We start from the raw sequence: 21,207 nt of genomic DNA, 5'->3' as shown, positions 1-21,207 counted from the left end.
CGGATCTCGTCTTACTTCCCCTCTCTGATCCAACCCACGGGAGCCTCTTGCCCAAGGGGATGCCCCTTGTCTCATCCATCAGCCCAGTCTGATGCCATCCATGTGAAAATCCAACCTGGCCTTGGACACTTCCAGGGCTGGGGCAGCCACAGCTCCTCTCACCACCCTCACAGGGAATTTTTGCATGGAAGTACCAGCCCATTCCCGTGCAGATCCCATGCCTGAGCTCCAGGGCAGCTGTTCCCACTCAACAGGCACAAAGTGACTCCAGCAGCAGTGGAGCAGCTTATGGGAAACTCAGGGAAGGATGCCCCGAACAGAGCAAAGACAACCCTTCCTGTACACCGAGAAAAAGGTGGGGGAAAAAATGTATCAAGTGCCTGTAGCTGTCAGAAAACATTTCTGCAGCTTTGGCAAGACAGACACAACTAATTTAGCTGAGGTATATTAAGCTGTCAGTCTGGATGATAAGAATTTAATCACTGGGAGCAGATCAAAGCTCGGCAGTACTATCGGGGGTGGGCTGGACACAGGGATCAGCAGAGCAGGGATGTGCAGGCACTGAGAGGAGCAGGAAAAGCCTGTACGGTGGGAACAGCCCCGGTGTGCTCCCGGGACATCACCTGCCCACAGGGATTGTCTCTCCCCAGGACGTGGGATCACTGCTGTGCCACAGGGAGCCAGAGCTGAGCAGTCCCTGCTGTGACCGACATCATCAGCTGGGCTCAGGGCTGGAGCCAAGGGAGGAGATGCCAATGGAGAGGGAGGATGAGCCATTGGCACTCCCATGGGAAAGGCAACAGGCTGCAGAGACCCTGCACCCCAACTCTCCAGCACAGGAGGAAAGTCTTCCCTGTGAGGCCCTGGCACAGGTTGCCCAGAGAAGCTGTGGCTGCCCCATCCCTGGAAGTGTCCAAGGCCAGGCTGGATGGGGCTGACCACCATCTCCACCCCCCCTCTCCACAAGAGCAGCAGCTCAGCCCCTCACTCTGGATCACAATGCCAATGATGTCCCTTTGTGCCACCCTCCTCAGCTGGCAGAGGAGGGGGAAGAGCAGCTGGGGAGGCAAAGGGAAAATTCACAACTCCATCACAACTGGAAGACAAGCCCTACTGCTGCAGGGATTTTACCTGCATTTCCCTGGGATGTTTTAGCCTCGGGCTGCTCCAGTAATTATTCCTGAGGTTCACTGGGCAGTTTTTACTGGGCTCTGCTTGGTGGGAAGCACAGGGCTGGCAGGGCCATCCAGGTGCTGCACGCTGCCTATTCAGGTGGGAAACGGCATCTCCCATGGGATCTGACCATATCTGGGCCCCAGCAAACCCAGACCTTGCTCCTGGAGGGACAAGCACTCTGACACTCCCTGCTGCAGACCCCTGGGAGGTGGGCACAGGATGCCCAGTGGTGCTGAGCAGGGACAGCACAGCCAGGGAGCCACAGCCCCTGCTCTCCCAAGGGCCCCAGGAAAAGAGATCTGTGATACAAGACAAAAAGTCAGGAACATGGGGGGATTCTTGGAGTCGTCCTGCACATGGACAAGAGCTGGATGATCCCTGTGAGTCCCTTCCCATTCAGGATACCCTGTGATCCCACGGCATCTCCAGTCTCAGCCACAAGCGGAGAACAGCGGGAGCCCGACGGCTCAGCACAGCGTTTCTCAACACTTCCAGAAGCAATGCTCTGCAATGCTATTTTTAATCTCTTTTTTTTTTTTTTTTTAATTTGCAGAAGTCCAGCCCAGACTTCAGCAGCTCCAAAGGCCACCAGAGCCCCCAGCGTGCTTCCCAATTAAGCGCCGCAGCCGCCCCCACGCCCCTGCCCGATTACCCAGCGCCTGTTACATAAACCTAATTAGCAGGGCTCCACTTGCAGCATGGCAAATGGCTCCACTAATCCGGGATTTGTTCTCCTAGAAACTAATTTAATCATACAGTGCCAGCCAGGCTGCTCACGTGGCCGAGGGCGAGAGCAGCCCCCAAATCTCTCGGCCCCCAGTAAGGAGCCATTAGGGGTGAGCCAAGCCCCGCCGCCACAGCAGAGCTCCTGGGGACCCTAATCCTCTGAAACAGCCCCAGACAGGATCTACTACTTAAAAAAATGATGAAAAAAATAAAATACCTTAAGAGAGATTTGGGGAGAAGGGCCGTGATTAGGCTGGAGCAAACCTGCAGCCTTCAGTGGTGCCCACATGGGCGAGCAAGGACCCAGCACCGACAGCGCCTGCTGGGGATGGTGAGGTCACAGCCCCTCTGATGGGACGTGGCACCTCATCCCACAACAGGCAGCACCTCTGCTGGATCCTTCAAAAGCCCTTCCAAACAACTTTTAAGCTTGTGGTATATGAAAGGGAAGTTCACGTGCTGCCAACTTCAGCAGAAGCAGCTCTTACTTAAACTAATCTTAATTAAGGATCTCCAGGATAACCCAACATCAATAGCAGGATTCCCCAGGCACGGGAGGACAGCAGCAGCACACGGTAATTGTATCACTCCTCAGGCTCAGTGCTCTTTGCAAAATCAGGATTACTTAAAAAATAAAAGAATCCTGAGATTCGAACATAAAGAAAATTCTCATTATATCCCCTTTTATTTGCTCTGTGAGCTGTGTTACCACATGGACACGGCTCCAGGTCCTCACACTGAGCCCACCCAAGCCCAGCCCACGTGAGCAGAGCCGGGCCCAGCTCTGTGAAGGGTTTCACAGGGCACCCACTCAGTGTTTCACAGTTGACACTCCTGTCTCTGGCCAAGTGTAAGCGTTTTTTCCCCTAGACTGTGGAAAGGTGAAGCAAGGACATCTGCAGCCAAGCAGCATCCAGGCTTCCAGAGCCCTGGCAGCACTGCTCGCTCTGCAGCAGCTTTAATTTATAACACACTCATGGTAACTTGGAGAAAGGCAGAAATTGGACTCCTAATCCCTAAAATTAAAGAGAATCCAGAAATCACAATTTGGGAGTTTTCTTCCTTCTGAGCTTTCCACCAGACAACTTGTTTCTGGCTTAAGAAAGTTGGCTTTCACAGACAGCCTTAAACAAGTATTAAATCCAACACTGACATATGGCTTCATCATCCCAGAGGATCCCAAAATGCCTTTTGCAGGGGAAACTCCACCTCCTGGGCAGGCTGGGAGGACTCAGCTCAGAGCTCCCAGGATCTCCCACCCCACTGGCCTGTTCGCTTTAGGAGCAGGAGCAGGTCTAGAAACCCCTTTGTGCTTCAAGCACAACGTTCTCCAGGTCAGAACAGAGGCAGGGGCACCTGATCCAGGCCCGGGGAGGGGACCAGGGGCAGGGCAGCCCTGCCCCTTCCCCACAGGTGAGTTCTTATCACGGCGGCACCACAAACGGGCCATAAAGGGTTGGGAGGGGACAGCTGTGCCCCAGGTGTGCCCCAGGTGGGGCGGCTCCCTTTCATCTCACCCCCCTGTTCAGCCCAAACCCTGGCAAGGGCTGGAGCGTGGCAGGAAAAAAACAGGCCAGGCCTTCAGGCAGATGGAGCCCTTGGGAATCGTTTTCCTCCCCGGCATCCGTTGGGCGCAGGAAGGCAAGCTGGGCTCTGCTGGCACACATAGCACGGCCCCTGCCCCATCCCAAGGGATTGAGAGTGGTCCAGGAGGGCACACTCGGCTACGAGAGCCCCACCAGCATTTCCCAGAGGAAGGACGTGGCTGTGGGACCATTCCACAGGAGTGGAGACGGCACAGACCTTCCCTGCAGGGCAGAGGTGGGGCAGGGGGGGATGAGTCTCCCACCAGGCCTGGCAGCTCCCAGGGCACCTGCTCCAACCTGGCACACAACTCTGACACACAGCAGAGCCCAGGACTCCCCAGCCTTGCCCAGAGAAGCTGTGGCTGCCCCATCCCTGGAAGTGCCCAAGGCCAGGTTGGACGGGGCTTGGAGCAACCTGGGCTAGTGGAAGGGGTCCCTGCCCATGGCAGAGGGTGGCACTGGAGGGGCTTTAAGGCCCCTTCCAACCCAAACCATTCGAGGATTCTATGATGGACATTTGGTCTCTACTTCCTCCATCCTGAGCCAACTGTGCCTCCACTCCCAGCCCAGTGTGGGCAGGGGGGGACAGTGGGGACACCAAGCACTTGGTCAGCTCTGCTCTGCTGGGCTTGGGTGAGCACCTACCAACATCCTCAAGCTTCAGCAGAAGAAAACCCAATAAAATTCAAACACAACCTTAGAACAAGCAAGAAAAAGAGAATACAAAAGTGGGAAATACAAAACCACAAAGAGCGGAACCTCCTTTTGCGGCCAGACCCTGCCTTTGAGCGAGCTTTCCACTGGCATCCCACTGGCCACAGCAGAAGCACATGCAGAGGGCAGAGGCTGCCCCAGACTCGTCCCTTTCAAGCCCCAGGTGCCAGCCCTGCCCCACGAGGGGCTGTGCCAGCACAGCCAGATGTCACACACCCCCCTGGGCCAGAGCTGCCCACGGCCTTGGCGTGCAGCGAGCAAACAGCGGGTTATCTCCCCTGGGCAAACAGAGGGGTCATTAAGTGACGGGCTCAGGCAATGTTTAATTACCCCCATCGTGGGAAGGGGGCAGCCAGGGGGAGGCAGAAACTGCGGGGGGAATTCCGGAGCCGGAGATGAAACGGGAGCTGCGGGGGCGGCGCTGACGGAGAACAGCCAGGTGATATCCCAGGTGATATCCCAGGTGATATCCCAGTGTTTGCTCAGCCAGCCCAGCTCCCCACAGCCCCCTGGGAGGGCACCCGCCGGCTCCCACATGCCAGCAGCTCCAAAGCCAGGATGTCTCTCCTCTGCCAGGCAGGGAGCTGTGTAGGGCCAGGACTCATCTCCTGGGAGGTGGGAGCTCCAGGCTGGAGCAGGGTCTGCTTCTACATCAATTCAATGGATCCAGGAACCTTCAGTGCTGGATCCCCATCTCAGCAGGACCAACCTTAGACCTGCCCTTTGGGGGGTCTGTTGACACCTTAAAACCTCTCCCAGAATCGTCTCCATCCCCAGGGAAGAGCAGAGCCTGGGGAGGGCACAGTGCCAGCACAGGGGCTGCAGAGCCTCCTGGTCCTTCACGTGCCCTGCTGAGCCAACAGCCCCCGAGGAGTTTGGAAACCCTGGCACAGCAGGGCCACGGGCACCATCCACACACATTCCCAGCAGGAGCTACCGAGTGATTAATCACGGTTACAAGGCTGCACCAGACAGACAGGAATGTGCCATGAAGGGCAAGGAGCACATCAGGGAAAGGTGTTAAAGAGCCCAGCAGGTTGTTTATAACCTGCCATGAACAACTGATTAACCATTAATCCTCTGTTAGCGCTGCTTTATGAGCCAGGGCTCCCCCCAGCAGGGACCCTCCAGCTCTGCAGAGCACCAGAGGCACCTGGGCAAGAAACCTTCGAGCACAGAAGTTCCCTGCTGCTGCCCTCACCCCCTTCCCAGCCAGGCTCAACCCCCACGGGCCATTTTGAGGTCAGACTGGAGGTAATCAGTGAAAGAAAAGGCAAGTAATCCCCCCAGTCAGATGTTTGTCAGGTAGTTCCTCTCAGGGCTGGAGATGGACCATGTCCAAGGGAGGGATCACAGCAGGGTCCTGCTCTAAGGGGGTTTCCTGGTGACATCCCTTTTCAGGTGCCACACTCCTGACCTTGAGCTTCCCAGCACCACCCCTCTGAGCAGCACACCTGAGGTCTCCCAGCTCCTTCCCAGCAGCTGGTCCTGGCATGGCATGGCACAGAGACCAGCACAGCCTCTCTGCAGCAGCATCCTACCAGGGATGCTCTCAGCAGGCCTCAACTCATTTAAGGAGAACAAGGAGTGGCTTTGTCAGATGCATTTCCAGAACCTCTCGCTCTGCCCTCACTCCAGGGAAGCAGGAGGCAGCTGGGATCCCTTCTGCACATGGGGAGGGGGCTGAGGAAGCTGCTGGGCAGGACTGGAGGTGGGGAACACAGCAGGGGCTTCACGTGGAGGGGGGGAAGCCACCGTCCAGACACCACATCCCGCTGTCCTGCAAACACTCCCACCTCCCCAGAGCAGCCAAAGCCTCTGGGAACAAGTTTTGGGAGGTGGAGAAAGCAGGTTTTATGAGCATCCAGCCAAGCCCTGGCCAAGAGGGGGAGGTCAGCACAGAGCTCACTCCACCAAGTGCTGGAAGGGATGCCAAGAACCAGCAGCACAAAATGCTCAGGCAGAGCTTTGCCCAAGTGTCCAACCAGGAGATTCCCCAGCAGCACCAGTGTCTCACACTCCTGCCTTCAGGCTCCTCTGCCCCTGCCCCTTTGGGTTTTTAATTGTATAAATTGGATACATTAACTGTATAAATTGGAATTATTTCCCAGATATCCAGCAACAGCTGTTTCCTCTCACCCGATCCCAACAGACTACAAAACTCTCCCAAACTTTCCCACCTCAGAAATGACAAGTTGGACCATTCACCTCCTCAGCACTGCCTGGGACAGAAGGGAAGCCATGGCCACACAGCCCCACCTGTGCCCAGGGTGCCCAGCTCCAGAGCCAGCCATTCCCACATCCCAGCTGGAAAAACAGCCCGTGCTAAAAACTGACTTCAGGTTTACTTTGTCATAAAAGTCACACACAGAGCTCTGATGTCTCAACTCAACAGTTTGGGGCAGTTTGAACACAAAGCAGCTGTGAAAAATATCCTGCAAGGAAAAAGGTGCATTTCCACATGGAAAAGTGCAGGGGATTCACAAGGAGCACCCACAGAAGGCAACACTTCCGTGAGAAGAGCTGAGCAACAGCTGTGACAGCAAAAGGCAAGGGCAGGTGCCCCCCAGGGCTCTGCAAACACAGCTCCAGAGCTGCTCCTTCACCTCCAAGATGTGTCACCACCGAGAGGAACCTGCTCCCCACCTGCTCAGGGATTTGCCTTTGCTTGCAAAGATTGGCTTATCACCCCCATTCCATGGCTTCTCCCACCCCATCCCAGTTCAGTCACAGGGCAAACATCAGGAAATAAAAAAAAAAAAATAAAATAAGATGGAAATGTCACCAGGCAAAACTCAAGGAGGAGGAAGAAGCTGTGCTCCAAACCCACTTCAAGAGGTTCACAATCACTGTGGAGCCTTTGCTGCTGGAGAGCTGGGATGTCAGACCCCGAGCTCAGTATCCTGCTCCAGCCAGGAATGTTACACATGGGCTCTTGAGCAACTTAAATGACTTGCAAGTCCCAGCCTTCTTAACCAGAAGGCTTTAGAAAATCCCAGCCCTAATCCTCCTGTGCTCTATGAGCCGCCCTTCCCGTCTGTAAAAAGGGGATAATATCTTCCTGCCCTCAGGAATATCCCTCACACCGGCTTGGAGCTGCTCAGACACTGCCCTGCAGAGCCTGGAACCAGCTGGGCACGGAGCTCTGGGAGGAGCTGCCCCCCCAGCACAGCTCCTGCAGCACCTTTCCTGGGAGCCCCTTCCCTGGCAGCTCCAGCGCTCATGGAAATGGGAAAGCTGCATCCAGAGATATCTGTGTGCCCTCCCCAGGATCAGGAACAGCAATCCAAGGCCATGGCTCTGCCCCTCTGTCCCAAACACAGCACAGGGCAGATGACAAGGAGCAGAGGCACCAGCCCAGCCGTGCCAAGAGGGATGGCACAGCCCCCCCTGGGCTCCACCATTCCCTGCATGACTTGAGATACGTTATTTCCTCCTCCAGAGCCTCAGTTTCCCCTCCTGAATAAGGAAACGGAAGCAAACACCACTTCACCTGCCTGCCCAGAGCGGGGGGCAGCCCCAGGCAGCCAGGGGTTTAGAGAATCCTTGGAAACCAGGCAGGGAAAGCGTGAGAAAAGCCGGAGCCACCGCGGCTGCCTCTGTGATGAAGAAATCGAGGCTGAGTCAGGGAGTGGGAGCCGCGTGTTCCCAGGGGCAGGAGCACACAGCAGACACCCGACAGACTGGTTCCCAAAGAGGCATTCCGGAGGTGATCCCACAGGGAACAGACAGCGGCACACGGCTAACGGGGACCCTGCACCCCGACACCCCACCAGCAGGGCTGCTGGGAGGCAATTCCGGATCCCTCCCTGCAGGGGAGGTGGGATGCTCGGGGTGCACACACCACACCCACGCTCGGAGTCTCCCAGATGAGCATTCCCAACCCTGTATTCCAAACGAGCTGTTTTATCCCACAGGCACCTCCTGCAACAGGAGGAAGGGAAAAGCCTGGCTCAGCCCTGCAGAGAGAGTGCTGCCCCCGGGGGCACACAGTCCCCCTCCCCTGCCCACACCCCCTCGTGCAGCGATATTTGTTATCGCTGCCCATTTCCTAATCTCCAGCACATGATGCAAGAACAAAACCCAGCACAACCTCACACGTGAACACCCAGCCACAGAGCAGGGATGTGGGAAAGTGCCTCCCTGCATGGAAAAGCAGGATGAGGGCAGCAGCTCATCCCCCCAGGATGAGCTCTGGCAGCAGGGACAAGTCAGACTCTTCAGGAGGGGTGTTGGAGGTGAAAGAAAAACAAGTTGCTTGTCCCTGTTTCCCCAGGGACTCAGATGAGTCACTATCCCATGACAGTGCCAGCAGCCCCACAGAACTCCCAGCATTCCATCCTTTCACAGTTTTACTGGAGACAAAGTTAAGAGGATGCTGGGGCGGATGGAGGAGATCCCACTGTGTGCAGCAAAATCCCTTCTCAGCCCCAGCCTTTGCACCCTTTATTCTTTTTAGCATTTACAAATCTGATCCAAATGCCAACCTGCCCTTTCCTCCTGGGAAAGGGAATTCCCCTGCAGCCAGGCCAGCCAAGGCTCCTTCCCAAGAGCAGAGAAAAGCCTGGAAGCAAAGGAACTGCAGGAGAGCAGGTCACCAAAAGCCTTTGGAGCTTGAGGCAGTTCCTGCAAGTGCAGCAAAGCTTCAAAAGGAAAAGCGAGTGTTGGAGGTTCACAGAATCCCAGAATGATTTGGGTTGGAAAGGACCTTAAAGATCATCCAGTTCCAACCTCCCTGCCATGGATTTGGTGGCCAAAAGCCACCAGCAGCCCTGGAAGAATGAGGGAAAACAAAGCAGGAAAAAGAGGGAGGGAGGGGGTGAGTGGGACAGAGAGGAGGGCGAGGGATGGAAAAGGAGGGAAGGATTTGCTGGAAGCCAGATCTACAGCCTGTTCCTGAAACTTCCCACTTGTGTGCCGGGCACTCCCGAATACTAATCAGAAGTGAAAAAAATATCAAACAATTAGGAAGGAAAGTCTCTTGGCAGGGTTTCTCCTGGAGACGTCGGGCTGGTTTTGTTTATGAGCTGGAGGAAGTGGTAACCGCTCCTGTTTGTTCTTCGGAAGAAAAGAGAAAGCTCCAGTGTTTTAATTTCTCCGCTGAAAACCCTGGAGATTTGGCCTGAAACGGAGCAGAATGGCTGATCTAGATTCACCCTCAGCCTTTTGTTACAAGAAAATATTTTAGTCATTTTCTCCCTCCCCTTCTGCGTGGGGAGAGAGAGGGGCAGTGGATACAAAGCAGGCATTTTTGTTCCCAGAAAATATCAATGAAAAGAGCATTCCAGAGGCCAAGGGCGCAGCACAGCTCCCAGGGCACAGATGTCCTTGCTGGGCAGATGCACCCTCAGGAAGGGCAAAGATATAAACTCAAATACTCCTTTTCTTTAGAAAGGCAGGTGAGGTAACACGCAGAAAGCCTAAATAAAGATTCTTAGTAAGATTTTTGCCTCTCAGCGACACACACGGGGCTGGGAGGAGGAGAGATCCCAGCCAGACACACAAACTTCATCCACCTCAAGGTGCAACTTGGAGCTCATCAAATGCAAAGTCCCTGTAAAAACCCTTCATTTGGGTTTAACACAGGAGGGTTGAAGTAGCACCTTGGCAAATCGAGCCAGGTTCACTGGGGTTTGTAACAGCAAGCAGGAGAGTGGAAGGGGCACAGCATGGCAGGGACGGGTCCTGGTGTGAGGAAAAGCAGGTCCCAGGAAAGCCTCGGCACCCAGAGGGGGTGTTGGAGCCCTGAGCAGGGTGAGAACAGAGCTGATGGCTCTGCCCCCAAGGCTCTCAGAGGCCTCTCAAGCACCTCTGCTGGGCAGGCAGCTCGTCCCCAAAGGGAGCAGCCAGAGGAAGGACAAACCATGACACTCCTGGCTAAAAACTTCCCAAAAACTCCAGGCTTTTAGGTGCAGAACCCCAATGGATTCACCATGGAAACCCAGCCCCGGGGCTGGTAGCGCTGCTGGAATGTGCAGTTGGCCCCAGCCATGGAGGAGGGAGCCTGGACAGTGAAACCTTTCAGCGTGAACGGTGCCGAGCAGGCAGTCTGGGGCTGCTCTGGAAGTGCTTTCCAAGGCAGCCAAACCCGCCGGGTTATCCAGCGATAATTCACCCGCTCCCAGACGGAGCCGCTGGAAGCGGAGCCAGAAAATGCTCCCAACCCTCCTGCTCCCGGGGGACTTGGAGAGGGGGAGACAGAGCAGGAGCTTTCCAAGCTTTTCTCTGGGAGAAGACAGCACACTGAGCCATCCCTGGATCAGCCTCCCAGCTCCAGGAATGCCATGGAGGTGACCGGAGTGGAGTGTGCCGGAGACAGCAGGGACAACAGAAGCCTCTGGGTCACACCCCAAGACACCCTCACCCAAACACCTCCCAGGGTCCTCCTGCCCCTGCACACACTCCCCGATTCCCAAGCACCCACATTTCCAGGTCATACTCGTGGATCAGGAGCTTCAAATACAGCCTAAGTTTTCCTAAGTGCCCGATGCTTTTGGCTAAAAGCAGATGCATAAATGTCACATTTAGCACCCCAGATCAGCTCCCTCCCCAGCCTCATCCCTCACTGCCTCCACACTCTGCCCTCAGGGCGTCAGGATTCACAGATTCTGGTTCTCTAGAATCACGGAATATCCGGCGTTGGAAGGGACCCACAAGGACCATCAAGTCCAACTCCTGAACAGCTCCCTGCTTTCGAGGCTGGACCTCCACGAGCAGCCCAGGAGGTCGGGAATTGCCCTTTACGCGACAGCAGCACCCATTCCCGGGGGGTTCGGATCCCCGTCCCCCAGCCCGGCCGCTCTGGGCGGGCGGTGAAAGCCACCGGCGAAGCGGAGCGGGGGATGGAGCGGAGCGGGAATGCCGAGGAGCGGGAATGCCGCGGAGCTCCGCTGCCATCCAGCGGCCGCGGGACCCGCGCTCGGGGCAGCGCCCGCCCGTCGGTTCGCCGAGAAGCCACCGACAACCTCCCCCCCCCGCGATTTTTTACACGGCGAACACCGATTTCATTGTTTTCCCCCTGTATTCCACCTCCTCCGCCTGGTGCTGGAGCAGCCCTGCCCTGTTTCACCGCTGCTTCCAGGGATACAGGTTGCTCCGTGGGTTTCTCCACACCTTTCTCCCCAACCTTTTCAGCTCAGGGAGCAGAGGGCTGGAGCAGCTCTGCTCTGGAGACGGGCAGGGAGAGCTGGGGGGGTTCAGCCTGGAGAAGAAAAGGCTCCGGGGAGACCGGAGAGTCCCTTCCAGGGCCTAAAGGAGCTCCAGGAGAGCTGGAGAGGGACTTGGGACAAGGGATTGAGTGACAGGACAAGGGGGAACGGCTTCCCACCGCCAGAGGGCAGGGTTAGATGGGATATTGGGAAGGAATTCCTCCCTGGGAGGGTGGGGAGGGGTTGGAATGGAATTCCCAGAGAAGCTGTGGCTGCCCCTGGATCCCTGGAAGTGTCCAAGGCCAGGTTGGACGGGGCTTGGAGCAACCTGGTCTTAGTGGAAGGTGAGCTTTAAGTCCCTCCCCACCCAAACCATCCCATCCAATTCCATAGGATCCCGCGGGATCCCGATCCCGGCCGCTGCCCCCGCGCGCCCCCTGCGGGCCCCGCCCGGCACTGCCGGCCCTGCCCGGGGCCGCCGCTGGGGGTCAGCGCGATCCCGGGGGGGATCCGACCCCATCCCGGGGGGGATCCGACCCCATCCCCGGGGGGGATCCGACCCCATCCCGGGGGGGATCCGACCCCATCCCCATCCGACCCCATCCCGGGGGGGATCCCCGGGGGGGATCCGACCCCGGGGGGGATCCGATCCCGGGGGGGATCCCCGGGGGATCCGACCCCATCCCCGGGGGGGATCCGACCCCATCCCCGGGGGGGATCCGACCCCATCCCCGGGGGGGATCCGACCCCATCCCCGGGGGGGATCCGACCCCATCCCCGGGGGGGATCCGACCCCATCCCCCGCCCAGAGTGTGCTCCCGAGCCCCGGCCGGGATCCGGCATCCCCCAGCCGGGAGGTGCTCCCGAGTCCCAGCCAGGATCCAGCACCCCCTTGCCCAGGGGGTCCCCTCCCTCCCGGGTGCCCTCGGAAAGGTTGTGCCCCCCCACCCTCCAAACTGAGCTGGGCGAGGGGGGCGGCCGTGGGAAACCGCCCTTCCAAGGGGGGGACGTGTGGCACTTGGGGACATGGTTTAGCCGGTGCTGGAGGAACGGCTGGATGAGGAATGACCTCGGAGAGCTTTTCCACCCAACCCATTCTGTGGTTCCCTGAGATGCCGCGGGGCAAAGGGCTGAGCAGGGCCAGTCAGTCCCCAAAGCATTTTGGCCGTTTGCCGGTGGGTTTCCCTGGGTCCCAGGCTCAGCTGTCCCCAGCAGCACTGGGCTGCCCTGGAGTGTCCCCCGGGCCAGTTGTACCGGGACACATCCTGCTCTGGGGTGTGCAGGGGCACTGATCTGCACGGAGCAGAGGTGAGAAAGAGCCTGAGATAAGGAACGTTTCTCAGTCCAGAGGCTTTGCAAGGGATTGCTAAAGACCATGATAAAGAGCTTTTGGTGCCTGCAGCTACAGGTGAGGATCTCTGCAGCTGGACTGCAGTTCATCCTTCCTGCAGGATTTCACAGCCAGGTTGGACGGGGCTTGGAGCAACCTGATCTGCTGGAAGGTGTCCCTGCCCATGGCAGGGGGTGGCACTGGATGGGCTTTGAGGTCCCTTCCAACCCAAACCATTCCATGGTTCTATGATGCAGCTCCCAACAACCACAGGGAATCTCTCAGCAAAAGGGAAAGATGCAAAAACCAAACCCCAAGTCCAAGTACCAGCCTGGCCCCAGATCACAGCAGCTGCTGCAGAGGAGTCCAACAGCTCTGGGTTGCTTTACATCAGCTTAGGGTAGGAAGTCTCACACAAGTTGCTCAGCACTCGAAAATGTGGAACTACCAGCAGGGTCATGTGCACAAACTCATCCCTCCTGCCTGCACTTCACAGGCAGGGACAGGAGAGGAAGCCAGAGCCTCATGTTGGAAAGGAATGAAGTCAAGTACTTGGTACATTCACATAATCATCGAGGGAAAACCACAATGCCAAGGGTTTGGGAAGGGACTCAGCTGTAACAGCACCAGTCAGACACAGACAAGGGGAGGAAATCAGAACATCCAGGCTCTGCTCCAACAGCTGGGAGTCTGCAGTGCAGAAGCACAGTCAGCCCCTCAGGTTTGGATTTTCCATCCCCATCCATCCCAAGAGCACCCAGCTGGCAGAGCCACCTCTGACAAGAGCAAACACCAGATCCTCCTGGATTTGTGTTTAATAAAATGGGACAGCAGCCTCAAAGGTCTCTCCTGTGCCCCTGTGCCCACCCTGGCACAGTCCCTGCAGGACATTCCACAGCCCCACTGCTCCCAGATGGACACAAGGACAGAGCTCATGTCCCTGCCAGGCTGCATCAGCCTTCTTGGGCTGACTGCCCAGCAAACAAGAGCAGAGGAGCCCTAACCAAAAGCAGATATATATTTTTAAAAGCAAAGTCTTTGCCAGCAGCAATTTTCCCTTTATTCACATTTCTGAGTCTCATTCTCACAAAGGAAAGAACACTACAAAAAAAAACCCCACACTTGAGAAAGCAGCTTGGGCAGGGCAAACCACAGCACCTCCTCAGTTTAAAGGGTCAGTTCTGCTCCATGTGCCAAAACCCAGCTGGACCCTCCCCAGTTCAGAGCAAAGGGTCATAAGAGCCTTCATAGGGAACAGGGACTGGAGGGGAATGTCCTCCCCAAAACACACAGGGACAAGAGAAGCCAAGTGTCACTGCAGGCCAGACCCAGGGGAAAGGCAGGACAGCACCACTGGGCAAGGGGCAGCACAGAGGGCTGGTGAGGGCAAATCCACCTGCCCTGGCCCAGGGATCATCACCTCCTTCCCCAGCCAAGCAGAACCCCCCACGTTTCACCCTCACACATCCCAGCTGCTCCCAACAGCCCCTCAGGCACTTCTCCCAACATCACACCAGGATGTCGACACCACCACAAGTCCCCTCAAAATCCGAAGCCCTGGCATCCCTTTCTAGCAGGAAAGGGGATTTTCCAGCACAAGGAGGTTTACACCACCCTCCTCTCCAAAGGGAACCTCTCAGCTCATCTCTGCATCCACCAGGAGCCCCACGGGACCCTCAGGACAAGCCACACATTGTTCCCAGTGAGCCTGACAAGGCTCCCATGAGCCACCACCACTGACTTCCACAGGCTTAAAAGTCTGGAAAAGCAGCAGAGCTCCCCTTGCCAGGCAAAGAAGGGAAAACCTGCTGAGGGGCTGCAGCCTTTAACCCCTTTGTTCATTACTCAGCAATAAAACTCCAGGAAGAAAACTCTTATTAGGGATTTCAGGCTCAGATGGTACTAAAATGTTCTTGCTCTGATGGGAACAGGCAGGGGAAGGCAGCTCAGCTGTCAGAAACAAGCCTGTCTGCTCCCACATTCCCTTACAGCAGGTCACTCCATTTGGCATCGTTTTCTCAAGTGAGGGAAAATATAATTTTTACAGAAGTCCCACAGGAAAGTGCTTAAAAAAAAAAAAAAAAAAGAAAATATATATTCCTGACTCACCTAAAAGCAGGATTTGTCCTACACGTGTGCGTGGACTCCTTCCTCCTCCAGAGCCACAATGCCCAGAGCAGCCCAGAAAAAGAGGGGCTGTGACTGCTGCTTTTCCACATCTGTCCATTGGGAGACGTCACACCTCAAAGCCAGTTCCACCACAGTGATGCCAAAAGCAGTAATCCACGGGAGCTGGAGAGGAGCAGGGGCTGCAGCCTCCCAGCTGTGCCATTCCCAGCTCCAAACAGAAGGGAGCATCCAAAACCCACAGCAGTCCAGGAGGGTTTATGATGTCAGAGATCCCAGGGGAGAGGAACCATCCAGAGGCAAATCCTCCCGGCTCGGGACCGTTGGTGGAGGGGGAGAAGTCCCAATCCTGCACATGGTCAGGCTCTGGTCTCCTCACTTCTGGCACAAGGACAGTCCCAGGGCGGTTGTGGCCGATGGAATTTGTCGTTCCTGAAGCGGCAGATGCCAAAACCTGTGGAGAAACAAACGTCAGGATGAGGGACCAGGAGTGACCTCGGTCACTCCAGCACAGCCAGAGCTGCCCCTTGTCTCCAGCCCCTGTTCTCCTGCCAGCCACAGGGCACCTGAGCACATCCAACAGAGCAACACTGCAAGATATTCCCAAATCCAGCATTAAAATGTCAGGATTGTGCCAAAAGGAAGGAGCAAGTGAGATTTTTCTTGCTGCAGCTGAGCAGAGAGCACTGGCCATGCTGTTGGTCACATCCCCAGGGAGCAGAGAGCACTGGCCAGTCCCTTGCCCAGGTGTTACTGTCCCAGTTGGTCAGTACTGGTCACACTGGTTCCTGACATGTAGGATTCCGATTTAAATCCATCCACAAAAAGAGAGACAGGGATTTCTTTGCAGGGCACCAGCCTCCTCCACACGGCAGCAGTGACAAACACAGCAAACAGCTACAGGGCTCAGAAAGGTGACAATTCCCAAGCTGAATTCCCTCCTGCAGCAGCCTCCGATGGAACCAGCCCCTGCAGCAGTGCTGAGGCCCCCGGGGCTTGGAGGATCTGCTGAAGATGTGTCCAAGCACAGACCCCCGACCGCCCCTTCCCTTTGGTGACAACCCCAGCAGAGAGCCCAGGACAGAAGCAGCATCTTCCTCCCTGCATCCCAAACCCAGGGAAGTCACAGACACGCTGGCAGAGGGAGCAGGGACCCCTCTGCCCCAAGAGTGGCGGGCACACGGATGGCCAGCACTTTTTGGGGAGGGTTTGGACGTCCTGCCCCGTGCCAGGGCCCTGCAGAGCCCCTCCCGTGTGCTCGGGCACACAGTGCCCCGGGATGCACACGAGCACAGCCCCTGCCCTGCCTCGTTAGGGCGCCGCTGCTCCCCGGCACAAAGTCCGTATTTGTTTCCCTGCAGGGGTGGAAATAAAGGGGGTTTTGTGTTTTCTTCCTCTTCTCTTCGCGGGCTGGAGTGAGTTTATTTGACACTCCAGCACTCTTTGTGAGCTGAGTGCCCGAGGATAAATGCTACCCTTAAGAGTTACTTGGCGTTAGACAGAGGGACCCTCTTCAGAGGAGAATGGGGGCTTGTTGGGCTGGGGTGGGAGGGGGCACAGGGAGGGGGGCTCCGAGGAGCGCCCGGGCAGCCCTCATAGAAGGGTCTCTGTCCTGGGCTCACAATAGAGCGAATTCTTAAAGATACCGGGAGCTGAAAGGAAGGAAGGAACTTTCCTCCTTTTAAAAAGGATTTTCGGGAACAATTGAAGAAGCTTTAAAAAGGGGATCATTATTTCCCATCCAGTCCCCTGGGCTGGGAAGCTCTGCCTCCCTCCCCCCTCGAGCCCCGGGCTGGGGAGGTCTGACATGTTCACTGGGACACACCGAGAGGTTGGATGATGGTCACTGGCCAGTTTACTGAGGAACTGCCCAGGCCCTCGAGCAGGGGGTGCCTCATCCTTCTCCTCCCTCCCACAGGTGCCACTTCCACGAACCACCTTCTTCTGCTTCCAGGTCCTCCTGCCCTGGAAGGAATAAGGTGCAGAGAATGGATTATCCCGGGAACACTGGCTCAGATACCCACTGATGGACCAGGTGGAGCAGGATGCCACCACCCACCCTGCCAGGGACACAGGAATAACTGTCCCCTGGAGACACCAACCAAATCCATGCAGAGAGAGGATGGCACATCCATGGAGAACAGGGGTGCAGAGAGCCCTGCCAGCCTGCTCCAGGTGAGCAGCTCTCCCTCCCCAGCTGATGGAGGGTTTTCTGCACACACTCAGCGTTACACAGAGCAGAAAGAGGAGTTAAACCAAAGCAGTTTGGCTGCTGAGCTTCACCTCCAGCTCAGCACCACCCCAGACCCCACCCACTGCCAGGGAGACTGGTGCCAGCTCCCACCACCCTCATGTCCAGCCAGGCAGGACCCCCCTGGGCTGCACTGCAGCATTTCTGGCACCTCAGAGCAACCCCAGCCCAGGTGCCAACACTGACCCACCCCACAATGAGCCCTGCTCCTCACACTGTCACTCCAGAGGTGTGTGAGGACTTCATCCACAGGCTCCCTCATTCCCTCTTCACTTCCACTTGCTGAGGAAACGCTGGAAACAAATGCAGAACCAAGTCCAGAGCGGTGCTGGCCATGGGGAAACCTGCTAAAGCTCATCCACACCCCCAGCAGGGAGGGGACCTGCTCTCCACAGTCTGGAAGTGCAGAGAAGCTCCTGTGAGCTTTAATTCCCAGAGTTCAGTCCCAAATTCACTACATCCCTGGCCATCCAGGTCCAGAGTGAACCAAGCTGCCTCTTGGTGTCACTGGCAGCCCAGGTCCCAGACACCAGGAGCAGGTTCCTGTCCCTCCAGAGACACCCTAACTGGAGCTGTGCCAGTGCCAGCACTGAGCTCATCTGCAGGGAACGAGGATGGGCAGGGGAGAACCTCACCCAGCACAAACACCCTCATCACCCAGCCTACAGATCCTGAAGGGACCTTCACTGCACCTCCTGCCTGCCAGGGTGAGCCCACGCACCACAAACAAACATTCTGACACCTCCTGGCCTGAAATCCCCATTTAAAGGGCCAGCAGAGGAGCTGAGGCAAAGCCCAGTGACAGCAGTGAGGGCACAGCCACCCAGAGTGATGTGACACTGGTCCCAGAGCACCTTCCTCCATCTGACCCCGTACAGGACACGCTCGGGGAGTCCAGAGCAGCCTCCAAAGCCAGTCTGAGCTCTGTGTGGTACCAGGCAAAAACCTTTTGGCCCTGGTGATCAAGTCACGTTGCCAGAGAGGTTCAAGGTTGCCTTAGGCTGAGCTTTACTCAGCACAGTCATCTCTGCTCCTTGACAAGACCAGGGCAGGTTTTCCTGCAGCCATACAAGACAGATGACAGCTCGGATCCCTCCCAGGGAGAAAAAGGAATAAAATCTCAGAGGGATAAGCTTTATAAAAGTCCTGACTAGACAACATTTGCTCCTGATACAAAACCCATTCTGAGGGAGGTGGTTTTTTGGTTTTGGTTTGGTTTTTTTTTTCAGGAAAGCTGCACAACCACCCAGGGATCAAACACATTTATTTAAAGGCTTAGGTTTTAGCCCTCAAAAAACATCTGTGGCTTGGCAGAAAGAGGAGCCCATTGAATTTTAAAAATGTTACCCTCTTAGGGCACGGGTGCAGCACAACCCTGGGGCCGAGGCCCTCACACCTCATCAGCTCTGTGTGGGAGAATCACACCTAGAGATGAACCCGAGGTGAGAACAACTGCCCCGACCACACTCCCTGCACTCCTCCTCTCGGGTGCTGCTCCAGGGGAGCACTGCCTGCAGTTCAGATGCTGCCACAGAGGGGGAAAAACCCAAAAGCAAGAAAGGGGGAAGCCCTGGAGCTCTGAGAAGGCTGAGAGCAGGACACAGCCACACTGAGCATGGGCTCTGTCTCCAGGGACTAATAAGGCAGCGCACTGTAAACCCTAATCCTGTGTTAAGAGCTTTCATCAAAAAGGAACAGTATTTATTAGGGAGTTATAGGAGGCAATAAAAGTGTTTTCATGCAGTGTTTATACTAACACGGGGGGCTCTCTGCTCGCATTTGCCCCTTGGTTTTTGTTTTAAATCCATCTTTCTGATGAAATGAGCCCTTCTGAACAAGGCCACCCTTTGTAATGCAGTTCTAACTTTCTGGCCGGGCCGCGGTAACTGGCAGAGCCCTGGGCTTTTCTTGCCCTCTCTTTTGTTGCTTTGCTTTTCTGTTCAAAGTTCAAACAAGCCAAAAAGCCCCCCAGCAGGCTGCATTGTGCTCCTGGCATTAGCCCCCCCGTTGTCCAGGGCTCAGGGAGCCGGAGGGAGGGCGGCGGGTGTGGCCCAAAACGTTTGATCTCCAAAAGTTTAAGGCACTCCGAGATCACTTCTTGCACAGAAGAACCCACAGAAAGAGGAACTTGAGTCCACAACTGTCTAGATCTGAGCCAGCTGTTACTAAAAGTCACCAAGGAGTGATGCTACTGGATCAAATATATTTGTAACCAGGCACAAGAGGAATGCACACCAAAATCCAGCCCTCGGAAGAGCCAGGTCGGAGGCCAGGGCTTCCAGATGTCACAGCTGTGCTTCACTGCAGGCAGAAGCATCCCAAAAACAGTCAGGACCCAGCCCCAGGTCACAACATGCCCCAAGTCCTCTGTAACACTGAGCCTGAGCCAGGCAGGTGTAGCTGAGATGAGTCTGGTTCAGACACCACTGAACCCCCATTACATGGACTTTAATTTACAGCTGGTCCTCAAACAGTGACAGTGTGACCATCCCTTATCCCAGCCTGCCTTAGGGCATCCCTGCTTTTCCAGCCCAGGAGGGGTGAATCCACCTTCCCCAGGCCACAGCTCCAGCACAGCCATTCCAGAGGGCTCTGGGGGGGGGGGTCCTTTCCCAAGGGGACCAGCCCAGGAGCAGCCCCAGGTCAGTGCCTCCAGACTGGGTCCTGACAACCTCCCAGAGCTGTGGGTTGAACCCATTTGGGTTGTTTCCCCCCTGGCTCCTGTCTCTGCAGGCTCTGAACTCAGACAGCATGGATTTCCTGGCTCAGCAGGGGCAGAGCAGGGACACTCCTCTCCCAGTTCCTGGGGCAGGAGAAGCACCTGCAGCACCAGCACCTCCAGCTCCTGTAGCTGAATCTGCCAGAGCACCTGAGTCCCACAGAGAGAGCCACCAGTGCCTGCTGCCCCCACCCCACCCTGCCCTCTGCCCACCCCAGCCTTCCCCAGAGCAACATCCCTCCCACCCTGGGACACTCCACGACAGGAACACCCCCGGCCATGGAGCAACTTCCCCTCCTCCTGCCAGCACAAGAAATGGGGTTGCCTTTCTCTTCATACACGTTGTGCTTGCAAAGCACCTTCACACTTCAGCTGGGAGCCTTTTCCCATCACAAAACTGATACCCCCACAGTCAGAGGGGCTGCAGAGTGACCCCGCTGCCTTTCAACAACACCCTGAAAGGGTTTAGCACTGGCTCATCAAGTGAAGCTTGAAGGGTGCCACATCTCAGACCACCTTTTGTTTGAGACACCTGAACAGGGAAAGCATCTGGGAAACTCTCACAAAAAGCAAGTCCCAGCAGATCTGCTTCTTTTCGCAGCAAAGCCTTTGAAAAGGAGAGCACAAAAACATTGCAGCCCCCTCTGCCCCACAATGTCTCCCCACATCAGGGGCTTTAACTCACCACACATGTTGAACTCCACACCTGTGGGAGGGATTGAGGTGACCCAGGAAGATTTTTTTTTTCCCCCTCCAAGCAAATTCTACAGGGAAATTAAAAAGCTGATGTCCAGGAAACATCACCTGCCTGACAGCAGAGGAGGACAGTGTCCTTGTGAACCCTGCTCCAGCCTCCAAGCTGGAATCTCCCCTTCACAACACCAGGCAGCTTCTTCCCAAGGCCTGAGTCACCAGCCCTCTTCCCCCCACTTCCCTCCCACCAGCTGTGACCGTGATTATAAAAAGATGTCTCAATTAGCAAGAGCTGAGCAATTCCTGCAGCCTCCAAACCCTTCAGAGGAAACACATTCCAAGCCAGCAAAGAGCAACACTAACAATGTCTGGGCAATAAAAGCTTCTCTTGTTTATATCAAAGCAACCTCAAACATCCTTTCCCCAAACAGGCATCGCTGGCCCTGCGCAGGGCTCAGTGGGCTCAAAATCTGCAAGGGCTGGTGTTCTCCTGCTGCCGGGTCCCTGCGAGCAGACAGCACTAATTCCTGTGTGTGTTGTTGGTTGCAGGTCTAGACTGGTGTGGTCTTTTTGTTGTAGCGAGCAAAATAAGGGAGTCATTCATATTTTTCCAGAATTCACACAGAAGTGCTCTTGTGCATCACAGATACCCTGAATCACCAGCCCCGATCGAGTGTCCCTCACTCCCGGGCTCACACGGGCCAGCGCCGAGGCTGGGGAGACCCCTCGGACCCCAG

The 21,207-nt window shown here is 56.2% G+C and overlaps 1 long non-coding RNA gene across 3 annotated transcripts in view; it reads right to left on the bottom strand.

The window, feature by feature from the left end:
- The window catches only part of LOC113996673, a 59,329-nt gene that overhangs the window by 23,012 nt on the left and 15,110 nt on the right, over positions 1-21,207 (bottom strand). For 2 of the 3 annotated variants that reach the window (XR_005566816.1, XR_003543852.2), the window contains one exon: positions 14,790-15,261. This is a non-coding gene — a long non-coding RNA (uncharacterized LOC113996673). Of the gene's footprint in view, positions 1-14,789; positions 15,262-16,632; positions 16,773-21,207 lie in introns of all 3 variants that reach the window. The other variant, XR_005566815.1, reaches the window with a different exon arrangement.

This window comes from Pipra filicauda, unplaced genomic scaffold (assembly GCF_003945595.2).
Source record: "Pipra filicauda isolate LSUMZ 115617 unplaced genomic scaffold, ASM394559v2 scaffold80_size11013439_pilon, whole genome shotgun sequence".
NCBI lineage: Eukaryota > Metazoa > Chordata > Aves > Passeriformes > Pipridae > Pipra > Pipra filicauda.
Note: the sequence above shows the minus strand (reverse complement) of the source record. Positions and strands in the feature narration are given on the sequence as shown.